This window comes from Zalophus californianus, chromosome 6 (assembly GCF_009762305.2).
Source record: "Zalophus californianus isolate mZalCal1 chromosome 6, mZalCal1.pri.v2, whole genome shotgun sequence".
NCBI lineage: Eukaryota > Metazoa > Chordata > Mammalia > Carnivora > Otariidae > Zalophus > Zalophus californianus.
This window is the reverse complement of record NC_045600.1, coordinates 90,870,888-90,887,868: the sequence shown is the minus strand read 5'-3', so window position 1 is coordinate 90,887,868 and position 16,981 is coordinate 90,870,888. Positions and strand designations below refer to the sequence as shown.

The 16,981-nt window shown below is 36.8% G+C and overlaps 1 protein-coding gene across 1 annotated transcript in view; it reads left to right on the top strand.

Moving 5' to 3' along the window:
- FAM227B (family with sequence similarity 227 member B) overlaps window positions 1–16,981 on the top strand; it is a 233,428-nt gene that overhangs the window by 58,063 nt on the left and 158,384 nt on the right. The window lies entirely within an intron of this gene.

Here is a 16,981-nt window from a genome sequence, read left to right as displayed (position 1 = left end):
GGCAAACATATTGATTTGACTTCTATTCAATGTTATCTAAAAAAATTTAATATTATAGGAAGAATTCCTTTACTCTTGCCATGACCAGGCAAGGATCAATAGGTAAGTTTTAGGGTCATTGTCATCTTAACTTTATTGAGTCATCCAACTCATGAAAAAAGCATATCTCCCTACTTATTTAGGATTTTGGTAACTTATCTCAGTATATTTTATATTTCAGCATATAAATCTTGTACATATTTTATTTTTCCTAGACATTTGGCATTTTCAGAGTGTTATTAGAAATACTTAAAATTTCATTTTCAAACTATTGCTAATGAATTATAATTTACCTTTTAATTTGTATCCAGTGATTGATAAAATTCGATCCGTAGTTTATCTGTACATACTTTTGGGTTTTCTGCATATAAAATCTTATCCTCTGCAAAAAAATTTCTATTTCTTCGGTTTCCAGTTATTTCACTTCATTTTTTTGCATTATACTGAATACAACTTCATAATTAATATTGACAGTGCTCGCTTCAGCAGCACATATACTGTAATTAATATTGACAATTCCAAAGGTACCTCACACCTATCAAAATGACTAAAATCAACAACACAAGAAACAACAGGTGTTGGCAAGGATGTGGAGAAAATGGAACCCTCTTGTACTGTTGGTGGGAATGCAAACTGGTGCAGCCACCGTGGAAAATAGCATGGAGGTGCCTCAAAAAGTTAAACATAAAATTACCCAATGATCTAGCAATTGCACTACTAGTTATTTACCCAAAGAATGCAGAAATACTAATTCAAAGGGATATGTGCATCTACAATAGACAAATTATGAAAACAGCCCAAGTGTCCATTGACTGATGAATGGATAAGAAAGAAGTGGTGTACACACACACACACACACACACACACACACACACACACACACACACAGAGGAATATTACTTAGCCATAAAAAAGAATGAAATCCTGCCATTTGCAACAATATGGATGGAGCTAGAGAGTTTTATGCTAAGTGAAGTAAGTTCAGTCAGAGAAAGACAAATACCATATGATACCATTCATATGTGGAATTTAAGAAACAAAACAAATGAGCAAAGGGGAAGAAAAGGAGGCAAACCAAGAAACAGACTCAACTATAAAGAACAAACTGATAGTTACCAGAAGGGAGGTGGGGGGGGTATGGGTGAAATAGGTGAGGGGGATTAAGGAATGCACTTGTGATGAGCACTGGGTAATATATGGAATTGTTGAATCACTATATTGTACACCTGAAGCTAATATTACACTGTATGTTAACTAACTGAAATTCAAATAAAAACTTGAAACAGACAACAAAAAACTTAAAAAAAATTGAAACCTACATTTTCTTAGAATAAAAGGCTGACATGCTGGTGGGAGTTTAAATTAGTACAACCCTTTTGGATAGCTGCCAATATCTACTAAAACTGAACATATACAGACTTTTAACCTGGCATGTCTACGATTCCCAGGTACATCCCTTACAGAAATGTACATGTTTCTGTACACCAAAAGTACAAAATGTTTATAACAGCACTATTTATTTGATAATCAAAACAAATTGTCCCAATGCCCATCAATAATATGAAGTTTAAATAAATTGTGGAATATTCATATCATGAAATACTGCCAGCAATGAGAATGAGCAAATTACAATTATATTCAACAGCATGATCAAATCATACAAACATAGTTGAGAGGGGAAAAAAGCCAGACACAAAAGAGTAGATCCTGTATGAATCCACTGATAAAAAAAAATCAGCATTTGGCAAAACTAATCTGTAGTGTTAGGAGTGAAGATAATAATTGTCCTCGGAAATGGGTGACTAGAAAAGAGAGCTCCTAGAGTGCTGAGTATTGTTTCTGGGTGCTGGCAACATGGACACCATGTATTAAATTCAAAATTCATTGAGCTGATCCGTACATTTTTTAAAATGTTTATATGCATTGATAGAAAGTTAAGTTGAAAACAAAGCCTGCACGAGAGTCTCTGTGGTTTTTTTTAAATCGTGAATATGTTTTTATATATTTCTATCCCATTGCTTTTCTCATAGTGCCTATCCATCAAGAGTCACATGCTTCCTGAGTCTATCCTCATAAATGACCTTTTCAACTTTTACTACAATTTATCTTTCACTTGTGACTATTTTGCTTTGGCTAGAGCACTTGTAGAAAGAATTTTATAAGACATGTTTTTCTAATTTCTTTATTGAGGAAAGGTTTATATCATAGATCTAAAATACAAAATTCAGCATTCTCTTCCTTAATGTATCAAAAATTTCTTTTTCAGGATGAAGTAATCACTATTAGATGATAAAGTAATTATCTCTTAGGTAATTAATCACTTTATTTTTCTGTCTTTACATTATATATTCAATTCCATTGCTTACACTATCAGTTGGCTTTCATTTTTTTCACTTTTTTACAAACAAAATTTTTATTACCAGAATTCCTTACACACAGTAAGAAAACAGAGTGCCAGAGACTCTGTTATTTTCCTCTTACTACTGTAACGAAATTACCACTTAGCAATTTAAAACAACACAATGTATTATCTTACACTCCTGCAAGTCAGAAATCCAAAATGAGTCTCACCAGGCTAAAATCAAGATGTTAGCAGAGCTGTGTTTCTTCTACAGGTTTTGTGGTAGAATTTTTTTTAAGCATTTAGAAACTGTGTACATTCTTTGCCTCATGGCCTTCTTCCATCTTCAAAGCTAGCAATGGCTCATCAGTTCCAGATAAGAGCTAAAAGGAAAAAAAAAAAAAAAGGCCAACCAAGAATACTTTAACAAACAAAGGTGTCCATCAAAGGTGAAGGTGAGATATTTTCTCTAACAAACAAAACCTAAGGAAGTTCACTAGAACTGCCTTACAAGAAATACTGAAAGGAGTTCTTCAAGCTGAAATGAAAGGACACTAATTAATAACAAAAAATTATATAAAAATATACAACACACTGGTAAAGGTGTGCATATAGTTAGATTCAGAATATTCTAATACTGTAGAATGGTAGTGTGTTAACCACTTAATTCTAGTATAAAAGTTAAAAGACAAAATATTAAAAATAGTTATGGCTATAATAATTTCTTCATAGAGATGCAATATAAAAGGATGTAAACAGTGACACCAAAAACATAAAAGAGGGAGGGAGTAAAAGAGTAGTTTTGGGTATGCAAAGTTAAATTATCAGCATAAAATAGACTTTATATAATGTTTTATGTAACCCTCACGGTAAACACAAAGCAAGACCTAAGCAAATTCGTAAGAGATAAAGAGAAGGGAATCAAAGCAAGCCATTATGGAAAATCATCAATTCACAAAGGAAGGCAACAAGAGAGGCAGAAAGGAACAAAGGAGCCACAAAGATTCCATAAAACAATTAATGAGATGACATCAGTAAATCATTACCTAACTATAATTAATTATATAATCCAATCAAAATACATAGAGTGGATGGATGGATTGATAAAAAAAGCAACAGCCAACATTATGCTGCCTACAAGAGCTTACTTCAGCTTTAAGGACACACTCCAAGTGAAGCGATGGAAAAGATATTTCATGCAAGTGGAAACCAAAAGAGAGCAGGGATAGCTATAATTATATTACAGAAAATATACTGTAAGCCAAAAATGGTAACAAGAGACAAAGAAGATCATTATATAATTAAGGCAATTCATCAAGAAGATATAACAATTGTAAATAGAATGACTTCAGAACACCTAAATATATTAAGCAAATATTGATATATCTGAAGTGAGAAGGAGACAACAATTTAAAATAGTAGGAGACTTCAATACTCCACTTTCAGCAATGGATAAATCATTCAGGCAGAAAATGAACAAAGACACATTGGAATTGAACCATATGTTAGACCAAATGGACCTAACAGACATTTATAGAACCTACCATCCATCACCAGCAGAATATACATTCTTCTCAAGTACACATGGAACATTTTCCAGGATAGATCATATGTTTGAGCTCAAAGCAAGTATTAATAAATTTAAGAAGACTGAAATCATACCAAATATCTTTTTGAACCACAAATTTTATAAAACTAGAAATCAATAAAAGGAGGAAAGTTAGAAAATCACAAATATGCACAAATTAACACACTCCTGAATAACCAGTTGGTCAAAGAATCAATCAAAAGAAAAATTTTAAAAAAGTCTTGAAATAAATGAAAATGGAAATAAAACATATCCAAAACTATGGAATGCTGTCAAAGCCATCTTAAGGAGGAAATTTATAGTAATAACTACCTGTATCAAGAAAAAAGAAAGATATCAAACATGCAACCTAACTTTACACCTCAAGGAACTAGAAAAAGAAGGACAAACTAAACCCAAAGTTAGCAGAAGGAAAGAAATAACAAAGATCAGAGCATAAGTAAGAAAGACAATAGAAAAAAGTCAATGAAACGAAAAGGTGTTTTTTTTAATATAAAATTGACAAATCTTTAGCTAGATGAAGAAAAAAAGGATTCAAATAAATAACAATGAAAGAGGAGACATTACAACTGATACCACAGAAATACAAAGGATCAAAAGAGACCACTATGAACAATTATATACCAAAAAATTGGACAACCTAGAAGAAATGGATAAATTCCTGGAAACATAAAATTTATCAAGACTTAATCATGAAGAAATAGAAAAATATGAACAGGCCAATAATAGTAAGGGGACTAAATCAGTATTTAAAAACCACCCAAGAAATTATAGCCCAGCACTGTGTGGTCTCATTGGTGAATTCTACCAAACATGTAAATAAGAATTAATGTCAATCCTTATCAAACTCTTCCAAAAAAACAACTCCCAAACTCAATGAGGCCAGATTTATCCTGATACTAAAGGCAGATAAGGACACTACAAGAAAACTACAGACCAATATCCCTAATGAATATAGATGCAAACATTCTCAATAAAATATTAGAAACCAAATTTTCAACAGCACATTAAAATGATCATAAACCAGGATCAAGCAGGATTTATCTCTAGGATGCAGGATGATTCAACATATGCACATCAACAAATGTTATACATCACATTAATAACATGAAGGAGAAAAACCCCATGATCATCTCAATAGATGCAGAAAAAACACTTGAGAAATTACAACATCCTTTCCTGATCAAAAACACTCAACACATTGGGTATAGAAGGAACCTCAACATAATAAAGTCTATCTATGACAAGCCGATAGCTAACATATTCAGTGGTGAAAGACTGAAAAGCTTTTCCTCTAAGATGAGGAACAAGACAAAGGTACCCATTCTTACCATTCCTACTTAACAGAGTATTGGAAGTCCTAGGCAGAGCAATCAGGAAAGGGGAGGGGGGGGGAAGCTAAGTAAAATGCATCCAAAAGGAAAAGATAGAAGTAAAATTGCCCTTTTTTGTAGATACCTTCTACAGGCATACATCATTTTATTGTGCTTCACAGATATGGCATTTTTTACAAATTGAAGTTTTGTGGTAACCCTGCATCAAGCAAGTCTATCAGTGCCATTTTCCCAACAGTATTTGCTTACCTCGTGTCTCCATGAGAATTTGGTAATTCTCACAATATTTCAAACTTTCTCATATTATATTTGGCATGGTGATCTGTGATTAGTGATTACAAGTCACTGAAAGCTCAGGTAATAGCATTTTTTAGCAATAAAGTTTTTAAATTAAAGTATATATATTAAATTAGACATAATGCTGTAAAACACACTTAATAGACTATAGCATAGTGTGAACATAACTTTTAATAGGCATTGGAAAACCAAAAAATTTATTCAACTTGCTTTATTGTGAAATTCACTTTATTGCAGTGGTCTGGAACTGAACACTCAATATCTCTGAGTTATGCCTGGGTATAGAAAACCCTCAAGACTCGACCAAAAAACTGTTAGAACTAATCAGTGAATTCAGCAGTGTTGCAGGGTACAAAATCACTATACAAAATCAGTTGCATTTCTCTGTACTAACGACAAAATACCTGAAAAAGTAATAAAATCCCATTCACAATAGCATTAATAACAACAAAGTACTTAGGAATAAATTCAGTCAAGGAGATGAAAGATCTGTATACTGAAGACTACAAGATTTTGATGAAAGAAATTGAAGAAGACACAAACAAATGGAAAGGTATCCTGTGTTTATGGATTGAAAGAATTAATTTTGTTAAAATGTCCATACTATGCAAAGCCATCTATATATTCAATATAGTTCCTATAAAATTCCAATGGCATTTTTCACAGAAATAGAAAAAAAAACCTTAAAGTTTGTATGGAATCACAAAAGAACCTGGATACCCAAAGCAATTCAGAGAAATATCAAAGCTGGAAGCATCACACTTCCTGATTTCAAATTACACTACAAAGCTCCAGTAATCAAAATGATGTGGTACTGCCATAAAAATAGAGATAGACCCATGGAATAGAATCCAGAGCCCAAAAATAAACCCTCACAAATACAATCAACTAATACTCAATACTCTCTTCCATAAATGGTGATGGTTAAACTGGATAACCACATGTAGAAGAATGAAATTGGACTTCTTAAGATCACTCCACAAAAAATTAACTCGAAGAGGATTAAAGACGTAAAAATAAGAACTTAATGGTAAAACTATAAGAAAATATAGGGGGAAAATCCTTGACATTGATCTTGGAAACAATTTTTTTGGATATGACACCAAAAACACAAGCAACAAAAGCAAAAATTAGTAAGTGGGATTGCATCAAACTAAAAATCTTATGCATAGTTAAGGAAACCATCAACAAAATTAAAAGGCAACTCATGGAATATTTCTCAAATCATATTCTGATAAAGGGTTGATATCCAAAATATATAAAGAACTCATACAACTCACTAGCAAAAAACAAACAAAAACAAAAACAAACAAAAATCTAATTTAAAAATGGATAGAGGAACTGAACAGACACTTTTCCAAAGAAGACATACAGATGGCCAACAGACACATGAAAAGATGTTCAACATCACTAATCATCAGGGAAATGCAAATCAAAACCACAATGAGATCTCATCTCACACGAATCAGGATGGCTAGTGCCAAAAAGACAAGAAATAAGTCTTGGCAAGGATATAAAGAATAGGGAACCCTGTGCACTGTTGGCGAGAAAGTAAATTGGTGCTGTTACTTGGAAAACAATATGGAGGTTCCTAAAAAATTTAAATAGAGCTACCATGTAACCGAGCAATCCCACTTCTGGGTATATATCCAAAAGAAAGAAAAACATATCAAAGAGATATCTGTACTCCCATGTTCATTGCAGCCTTATTCACAACAGCCAGGATATGGAAACAATCTAGGTGTCTGTCAATGGATGAATGGATAGAGAAGATGGGTATATACAGACAATGGAATATTGTTTAGCCATAAGAAGGAAATTTTGCCATTTGCAACCATACGGATGGACCTTGAACGCAATATGCTAAGTGAAATAAATCAGACAGAAAAAGACAAATACTGTATGATATTGCTTACATATTGCATCTAAAAAAAGCCAAACTCATAGAAACAGAGAATAGTGTGGTGGTTACAAGGGTATGGGAGAAATGGGTAGATATTTGTCAAAGTGTACAAACTTCTGGTTATAAGATGAATAAGTTGTGGAAAATTAATATATAGGATGTTGAATATAGTTGATAAACTGTATCGTATACTTGAAAGTTACTAAGAGTAGATTTTGAATGTTCCCACCATAACAAAGAAGTGGCAATTATGTGACATGATGGAGCCATTAGCTAATTCTATGGAGTGATCATTCCAATATATGTAAGTGTATCAAATCAATACAGTTGTATACCTTAAACTTACAACTGTAAAAATTGACATTAAAATAAGAAAGTAAAAAAATCATCAAGGCTAAAGATAAAGAACGCCTTCACTTGGATGTTATGGTCCTATATTAATGCCAGTTTTTGGAACAGTCAATGTTTACTGACTGATTTGAAATTCTTACTTGTAAATAATGATGGGAGGTAGTCAGCTCAACTAGTGGTTAATTTGAAGAAAAAAAAAACAGAGAAACTAACTTGTATTACATGCTTACTATGGACCAGGTACTGTGTTTATTTCACATCTGCCTTGATGTTAGGTAACGATTAAGTTGAATTGAATTTTGAGTCTCTTGGGTCCAACACATAGTTTAGTAGATGTTAGCCTTCAAAAGTGTTTGTTGAATGTTACTTCTCCTTATGTACCAGGAGCAAGTAAGTTTTATTCCAGAAATGGAATGATTATTCAACATTAGACTGTATTAACCATGTCTTTTATTTTGTGTTCTGATACCCTGACATCTGGGGCCTTTCTTTCCCTGGAAGGACTAAACTGCTGTAGTTAGCCAATTGCTAGAGATATTAAACAACTCACCCATAAACATGCTTTTCAAAACATGATTTTCAAAAGAACCAACCAATACAGAGCCCACAGGACAACACCTCATTTATTGGGTTCTCACACTGTAGACCTCTATCCCCTTATCCTAATAATTTCAGGACCAGGTACCAAACCACTACGGACAGTACCTGTGCCCCAGAGCCTGCTGAAATTATTCAGATTAATCAATTCTGAGCCAGTTTACCCTGCCTCACCTCTTCCTTCCTCAGAAGCCACAATAAAGCCTCTTGCTCAGTTTCCCCTTCTTCCCCTCTGACCAGCCCCAGTGTTTCCATGTGTGGCCCACCATGGCATGGTGTGTCCCCTCCTCTCGGGAACAGTGAGTAATAAGCTGTCTTTTCAATGCCAATCATTTCCAGATCTGTTAACCTTACTATATCTCAAATTTTCTGTTAATACACTATATTTTAAAACACAGACAATCAAAAAGCATTCAAGTGAATTAAACTGAAGTTTTCCGCACAGTTTATCTAGTGGCAACTAATGTGAAATAAGTGATAGCCTAATCTAAAAACACTTAGAAAATTCAGAGAAGGGGAACCCTCTTACACTACTGGTGGGAATGTAAACTGGTATAGCCACTCTGGAAAACAGTAGGGAGGTTCCTCAAAAAGTTAAAAATAGAGCTACCCTATGACCCATCAAGTGTACTATTAGGTATTTATCCAAAGGATACAAAGTGATTTGAAGGGGCACATGCACCCCAAAGTTTATAGCAGCAATGTCCACAATAGCCAAAATATGGAAAGAACCCAGATGTCCATCAATAGATGAATGGATAAAGATGTGGTATATATAGTGGAATATTACTCAGCCATCAAAAAGAATGAAATCTTGCCATTTGCAGCAATGTGGATGGAACTAAAGGGTATTATGCTCAGCGAAATGTCAGAGAAAGACAAATACCATATTATTTCACTCATATATGGATTTAAGAAACAAAACAGATGAACATAGGGGAAGGGAAGGAAAAATAAAATAAGATAAAATCAGAGAGGGAGGCAAACCATAAGAGACTCTTAACTCTAGAAAACAAACTGGGGGTTGTTAGAGGGGAGGTGGGTGGGTGAAGGGGTAATTGAGTGATGACCATTAAGGAGGGCATTTGATGTAATGAGAACTGGGTGTTATATGCAACTGATTAATCACTAAATTCTACCCCTGAAATTAATAATACAGTATTTTTTTTTTATTTTTTTTTTTCATTTTTTATTGTTATGTTAATCACCATATATTACATCATTAGTTTTTGGTGCAGTGTTCCATGATTCATTGTTTGTTCATAACACCCAGTGCTCCATGCAGAACGTGCCCTCCTCAATACCCATCACCAGGCTAACCCATCCCCCTACCCCCCTCCCCTCTAGAACCCTCAGTTTGTTTTTCAGAATCCATCATCTCTCATGGTTCGTCTTCCCCTCTGACATACTCCCCTTTTCTTCCTCTTCTATTACCTTCTTTTCTTTTTTCTTAAAATATGTTGCGTTATTTGTTTCAGAAGTACAGATCTGTGATTCAACAGTCTTGCACAATTCACAGCGCTCACCGTAGCACATACCCTCCCCAATATCTATCACCCAGCCACCCCATCCCTCCCACCCCCGACCACTCCAGTAACACTCAGTTTGTTTCCTGAGATTAAGAATTCCTCATATCAGTGAGGTCATGTGATACATGTCTTTCTCTGATTGACTTATTTCACTCAGCATAACACCCTCCAGTTCCATCCACGTCGTTGCAAATGGCAAGATCTCATTCCTTTTGATGGCTGCATAATATTCCATTGTGTATATATACCACCTCTGCTTTATCCATTCATCTGTCGATGGGCATCTTGGCTCTTTCCACAGTTTGGCTATGGTGGACATTGCTGCTATAAACATTGGGGTACACGTACCCCTTCGGGTCCCTACATTTGTATCTTTGTGGTAAATACCCAGTAGTGCAATTGCTGGATCGAACGGTAGCTCTAATTTCAACTGTTTGAGGAACCTCCATACTGTTTTCCAGAGGGGTTGCACCAGCTTGCATTCCCACCAACAGTGTAGGAGGGTTCCCCTTTCTCCACATCCCCGCCAACATCTGTCGTTCCCTGACTTGTTAATTTTAGCCATTCTGACGGGTGTGAGGTGGTATCTCATTGAGGTTTTGATTTGGATTTCCCTGATGCCAAGCGATGTTGAGCACTTTTTCATGTGCCTGTTGGCCATTTGGATGTCTTCTTTGGAGAAATGTCTGTTCATGTCTTCTGCCCATTTCTTGATTGGATTATTTGTTCTTTGGGTGTTGAGTTTGATAAGTTCTTTATAGATTTTGGATACCAGCCCTTTATCTGATATGTCATTTGCAAATATTTTCTCCCATTCTGTCGGTTGTCTTTTGGTTTTGTGGACTGTTTCTTTTGCTGTGCAGAAGCTTTTTATCTTGATGAAATCCCAATAGTTCATTTTTGCCCTGGCTTCCCGTGCCTTTGGCGATGTTTCTAGGAAGAAGTTGCTGCGGCTAAGGTCGAAAAGGTTGCTACCTGTGTTCTCCTTTAGGATTTTGATGGACTCCTGTCTCACGTTTAGGTCTTTCAACCATTTGGAGTCTATTTTTGTGTGTGGTGTAAGGAAATGGTCCAGTTTCATTCTTCTGCATGTGGCTGTCCAATTTTCCCAACACCATTTGTTGAAGAGACTGTCTTTTTGCCATTGGACATTCTTTCCTGCTTTGTCAAAAATAAGTTGACCATAGAGTTGAGGGTCCATTTCTGGGCTCTCAATTCTGTTCCATTGATCTATGTGTCTGTTTTTGTGCCAGTACCATACTGTCTTGATGATGACAGCTTTGTAATAGAGCTGGAAGTCCGGAATTGTGATGCCGCCAGCTTTGCTTTTCTTTTTCAGTATTCCTCTGGCTATTCTGGGTCTCTTCTGGTTCCATACAAATTTTAGGATTATTTGTTCCATTTCTTTGAAAAAAGTGGATGGTATTTTGATGGGGATTGCATTGAATGTGTAGATTGCTCTAGGTAGCATTGACATCTTCACAATGTTGATTCTCCCAATCCATGAGCATGGAACGTTTTTCCATTTCTTTGTGTCTTCTTCAATTTCTTTCCTGAGTATTTTATAGTTTTCTGAGTACAGATCCTTTGCCTCTTTGGTTAGATTTATTCCTAGGTATCTAATGGTTTTGGGTGCAATTGTAAATGGGATCGACTCCTTGATTTGTCTCTCTTCTGTCTTGTTGTTGGTGTATAGGAATGCCACTGATTTCTGTGCATTGATTTTATATCCTGCTACTTTACTGAATTCCTGTATGAGTTCTAGCAGTTTTGGGGTGGAGTCTTTTGGGTTTTCCACATACAGTATCATATCATCTGCAAAGAGTGAGAGTTTGACTTCCTCTTTGCCGATTTGGATGCCTTTGATTTCTTTTTGTTGTCTGATTGCTGTGGCTAGGACTTCTAATACTATGTTGAATAGCAGTGGTGAGAGTGGACATCCCTGCCGCGTTCCTGACCTTAGGGGAAAAGCTCTCAGCCTTTCCCCATTGAGAATGATATTCGCTGTAGGTTTTTCGTAGATGGCTTTTATGATATTGAGGTATGTACCCTCTATCCCTATACTCTGAAGAGTTTTGATCAAGAAAGGATGTTGCACTTTGTCAAATGCTTTTTCTGCATCTATTGAGAGGATCATATGATTCTTGTTCTTTCTTTTGTTAATGTATTGTATCACGTTGATTGATTTGCGGATGTTGAACCAGCCTTGCAGCCCAGGGATAAATCCCACTTGGTCGTGGTGAATAATCCTTTTAATGTACTGTTGGATCCTATTGGCTAGTATTTTGGTGAGAATTTTTGCATCCATGTTCATCAAGGATATTGGTCTGTAATTCTCTTTTTTGATGGGGTCTTTGTCTGGTTTTGGGATCAAGGTAATGCTGGCCTCATAAAATGAGTTTGGAAGTTTCCCTTCCATTTCTATTTTTTGGAACAGTTTCAGGAGAATAGGTATTAATTCTTCTTGAAATGTCTGATAGAATTCCCCTGGGAAGCCATCTGGCCCTGGGCTTTTGTTTCTTGGGAGATTTTTTATGACTGTTTCAATTTCCTTAGTGGTTATAGGTCTGTTCAGGTTTTCTATTTCTTCCTGGTTCAATTTTGGTAGTTGATACTTCTCTAGGAATGCACCCATTTCTTCCAGGTTATCTAATTTGCTGGCATAGAGTTGCTCATAATATGTTCTTATAATTGTTTGTATTTCTTTGGTGTTGCTTGTGATCTCTCCTCTTTCATTCATGATTTTGTTGATTTGGGTCATTTCTCTTTTCTTTTTGATCAGTCTGGCCAGGGGTTTATCAATCTTGTTAATTCTTTCAAAGAACCAGCTCCTAGTTTCGTTGATCTGTTCTACTGTTCTTTTGGTTTCTAGTTCATTGATTTCTGCTCTGATCTTTATGATTTCTCTTCTCCTGCTGGGTTTAGGCTTTCTTTGTTGTTCTTTCTCCAGCTCCTTTAGGTGTAGGGTTAGGTTGTGTATTTGAGACCTTTCTTGTTTCTTGAGAAAGGCTTGTATTGCTATATACTTTCCTCTCAGGACTGCCTTTGCTGTATCCCAAAGATTTTGAACAGTTGTGTTTTCATTTTCATTGGTTTCCATGAATTTTTTTAATTCTTCTTTAATTTCTTGGTTGACCCATTCATTCTTTAGTAGGATGCTCTTTAGCCTCCATGTATTTGAGTTCTTTCCAACTTTCCTCTTGTGGTTGAGTTCTAGTTTCAAAGCACTGTGGTCTGAAAATATGCAGGGAATGATCCCAATCTTTTGGTACCGGTTGAGACCTGATTTGTGACCTAGGATGTGATCAATTCTGGAGAATGTTCCATGGGCACTAGAGAAGAATGTGTATTCCGTTGCTTTGGGATGGAATGTTCTGAATATGTCTGTGAAGTCCATTTGGTCCAGTGTGTCATTTAAAGTCTTTATTTCCTTGTTGATCTTTTGCTTAGATGATCTGTCCATTTCAGTCAGGGGGGTGTTAAAGTCCCCCACTATTATTGTATTGTTGTCAATGTGTTTCTTTGCTTTTGTTATTAATTGCCTTATATAATTGGCTGCTCCCATGTTAGGGGCATAGATATTTACAATTGTTAGATCTTCTTGTTGGATAGACCCTTTAAGTAGGATATAGTGTCCTTCCTCATCTCTTATTACAGTCTTTGTTTTAAAATCTAGTTTGTCTGATATAAGGATTGCCACCCCAGCTTTCTTTTGGTGTCCATTAGCATGGTAAATGGTTTTCCACCCCCTCACTTTCAATCTGGGGGTGTCTTTGGGTGTAAAATGAGTCTCTTGCAGACAGCATATGGATGGGTCTTGTTTTTTAATCCAATCTGATAGCCTGTGTCTTTTGATTGGGGCATTGAGCCCATTTACATTCAGGGTAACTATTGAAAGGTATGAATTTAGTGCCATTGTATTACCTGTAAGGTGACTGTTAACTGTCTGTTGTCTGTGTTCGTTTCTGCTCTTTGCTGCTTTTAGGTTCTCTCTTTGCTTAGAGGACCCCTCTCAATATTTCTTGGAGGGCTGGTTTCGTGTTTGCAAATTCCTTTAGTTTTTGTTTGTTCTGGAAGCTTTTTATCTCTCCTTCTATTTTCAATGATAGCCTAGCTGGATATAGTATTCTTGGCTGCATATTTTTCTCGTTTAGTGCTCTGAAGATATCTTGCCAGTCCTTTCTGGCCTGCCAGGTCTCTGTGGATAGGTCTGTTGCCAATCTAATGTTTCTACCATTGTAGGTTACATATCTCTTCTCCCGAGCTGCTTTCAGGATTTTCTCTTTGTCTCTGAGACTCGTAAGTTTTACTATTAGATGTCGGGGTGTTGACCTATTTTTATTGATTTTGAGAGGGGTTCTCTGTGCCTCCTGGATTTTGATGCCTGTTTCCTTCCTCACATTAGGGAAGTTCTCTGCTATAATTTGCTCCAATATACCTTCTGCCCCTCTCTCTCTCTCTTCTTCTTCTGGGATCCCAATTATTCTAATGTTGTTTCGTCTTATCGTATCACTTATCTCTCGAATTCTGCCCTCGTGATCCTGTAGTTGTTTCTCTCCCTTTTTCTCAGCCTCTTTATTTTCCATCATTTGGTCTTCTATATCGCTGATTCTCTCTTCTGCCTCATTTATCCTAGCATTCAGTGCCCCCATTTTTGATTGCACCTCATCAATAGCCTTTTTGATTTCGATTTGGTTAGATTTTAGTTCTTTTATTTCTCCAGAAAGGGTTTCTCTAATAACTTCCACGCTTTTTTCAAGCCCAGCTAGTATCTTTAAAGTCATGATTCTGAACTCTAGGTCTGACATCGTACTAATGTCCGTATTGAGTAGGTCCCTGGCAGACGGTACTACCTCTTGTTCTTTTTGCTGAGGTGATTTCTTTCGTCTTGTCATTTTGTCCAGAGGAGAATAGATGAATGAGAGAACAAAAGGCTAACAGGTTTACAACGTCCCCAGCAAATATACTGTATACAAATCAGAAAAGACCTGAAACCAGGGGAAAGGAAAGGGAAAGAAAGAAAAAAGAAAGAGAAAAAGAAAAAAAAAAGAAAAAAAGATAAAAACAAAAACAAAACAATTCAAAAAAGGCAGAATATGATCAAATATGATCAGGCTAGTGCATAGATCAGTGCCACACACTAGATTTTGGGCGTATTTTGGTCTGTTAGAAAAAAGTGCCTCCTAAAATTTTAAAGGAAGAAAGACATATATGTACAAAATAAGGGTTGATACAATGAAGGGATGGAAGATGACTGTAAAGATGAAAATTATAAAAGATTTAATAAAAGGACTTGGTAAGATAAGTTGTTTGAAAAAAGAAAGAAGATTTAAGGAAAAGAAAAAAAAAAAAAGGAAAAAGGGAGAGAATGTGATCAGGCAGGAGACTAGAACAAAGCCATACACTAGTGGTTTAGGGTATATTTTGATCTGTTAGAAGAAACTGTACCTCAAAATTTTAAAGAGAGAACAACTTATATATATATGCCAAAAACAAGGATAACTACTATGAAGGGATAAAATATGACTCTAAAAATGAAAAAAAAATAAAAAATGTTTTTTTTTTTTAAAAAAAGGGATTTATAAGATGTTGGTTGAAAAAGGGAAAAAGAAAAATAAAAAAAAGTCAACAAAAATTAACTTTGATGAAATAATGAATCATGGTAAAAAAAAAAAAAAAAAAAAAAAAAGAAGCCATGAATCTATGTGCAGTATTCCCCTAGCGCTGGAGTTCTCCTATTCTCCTTGATCGATCAACTTGGTCTTGGCTTGCTGGCTGTTTGTGCTGATCTTCTGGGGGAGGGGCCTGTTGCTGTGGTTTCCAAATGTCTTTGCCGGAGGCGGAATTGCCCCGCCCTTGTCGGTCCGGGCTAAGGAAGCTGCTCCAGTTTGCTCTCAGGAGCTTTTGTTCCCTGCAAGCTCTCGGTACAGCTTTGGAGGACCAGGGCGAAAATGGCGGCCTCCCAGTCTCCACCCGGAGGAGCCGAGAACTCGGGGCCCCACTCCTCAGTGCGCCCCCAGAGAAAAGCAGTCACTCCCGTGTCCCCGGTCTCTGGCCGCACTCCGTGCTCACCCGGCCTGTGACCGAGCGTTGCTATCTCTGGCACCCGACCCCGCTCGGAGTCTCCAAACCCAGCAGATCCCTGCAGTGTGTTCCCGCACCTCTCCTCCCCGGGAAGGAAGGGGAGTCTCCCCGGATCTGCTGCTTGTTGGGTCCCTGCTGGGGGAGCCGTGCCCCGACTGGGCCGCAGATCACAGTTTGTGGCAACCCAGAGCTGAGAGCCCGCGACTCTGCTCCGTCTCTGCAGCCGGCTTCCCTGCTCTGATACCTGGGAGCTCTGCCACACTCAGGCACCCCCGGTCTCTCTGTGACCCCAAGGGTCCTGAGACCACACTGTCCCGGGAGGATTCCACCCCCCGCTTAGCCACTGCAGCGACGTCCCTCCACCGAGCCAACTTTTAAAAGGTCCGATTTTGTGCTCCGCGGCTCTAGCACTTGCCAGAAGCGGCCGGCGGAGGCCCCTCCCCCGCCGTCTATCCTCCCGAATATCGCCTCGGATTCACTTCTCCGCACGCCCTACCTTCCAGTAAGTGGTCGCTTCTCTGTTCAGAGAGTTGTTGCTACTCTCCTGTTCGATCTCCTGTTGAGTTCGTAGGTGTTCAGAATGGTTTGATCCCTATTCAGCTGAATTCCTGAGACCAGACAAAATCTAGGTCTCCTACTCCTCCGCCATCTTGCTCCGCCCCCTAATACAGTATTTTTTAACTAAATTGAACTTAAATAAAAAATTTTTAATTTATTTTTGTTACTTTTTGGTTGCTACAATTGATTCATAAATATTACTTAAAAATATTAGGGGATACAGATAAGGAATAATAATGATAGTCACCTATACTTGGAAGCAATCATGTTAACATTTAAGCTACAGCCACACATATACAAGAAGTAAAAATTGTTCTTCACAAAAAAACATTCTGAATGTCTTTCTATGTTAACAAATAT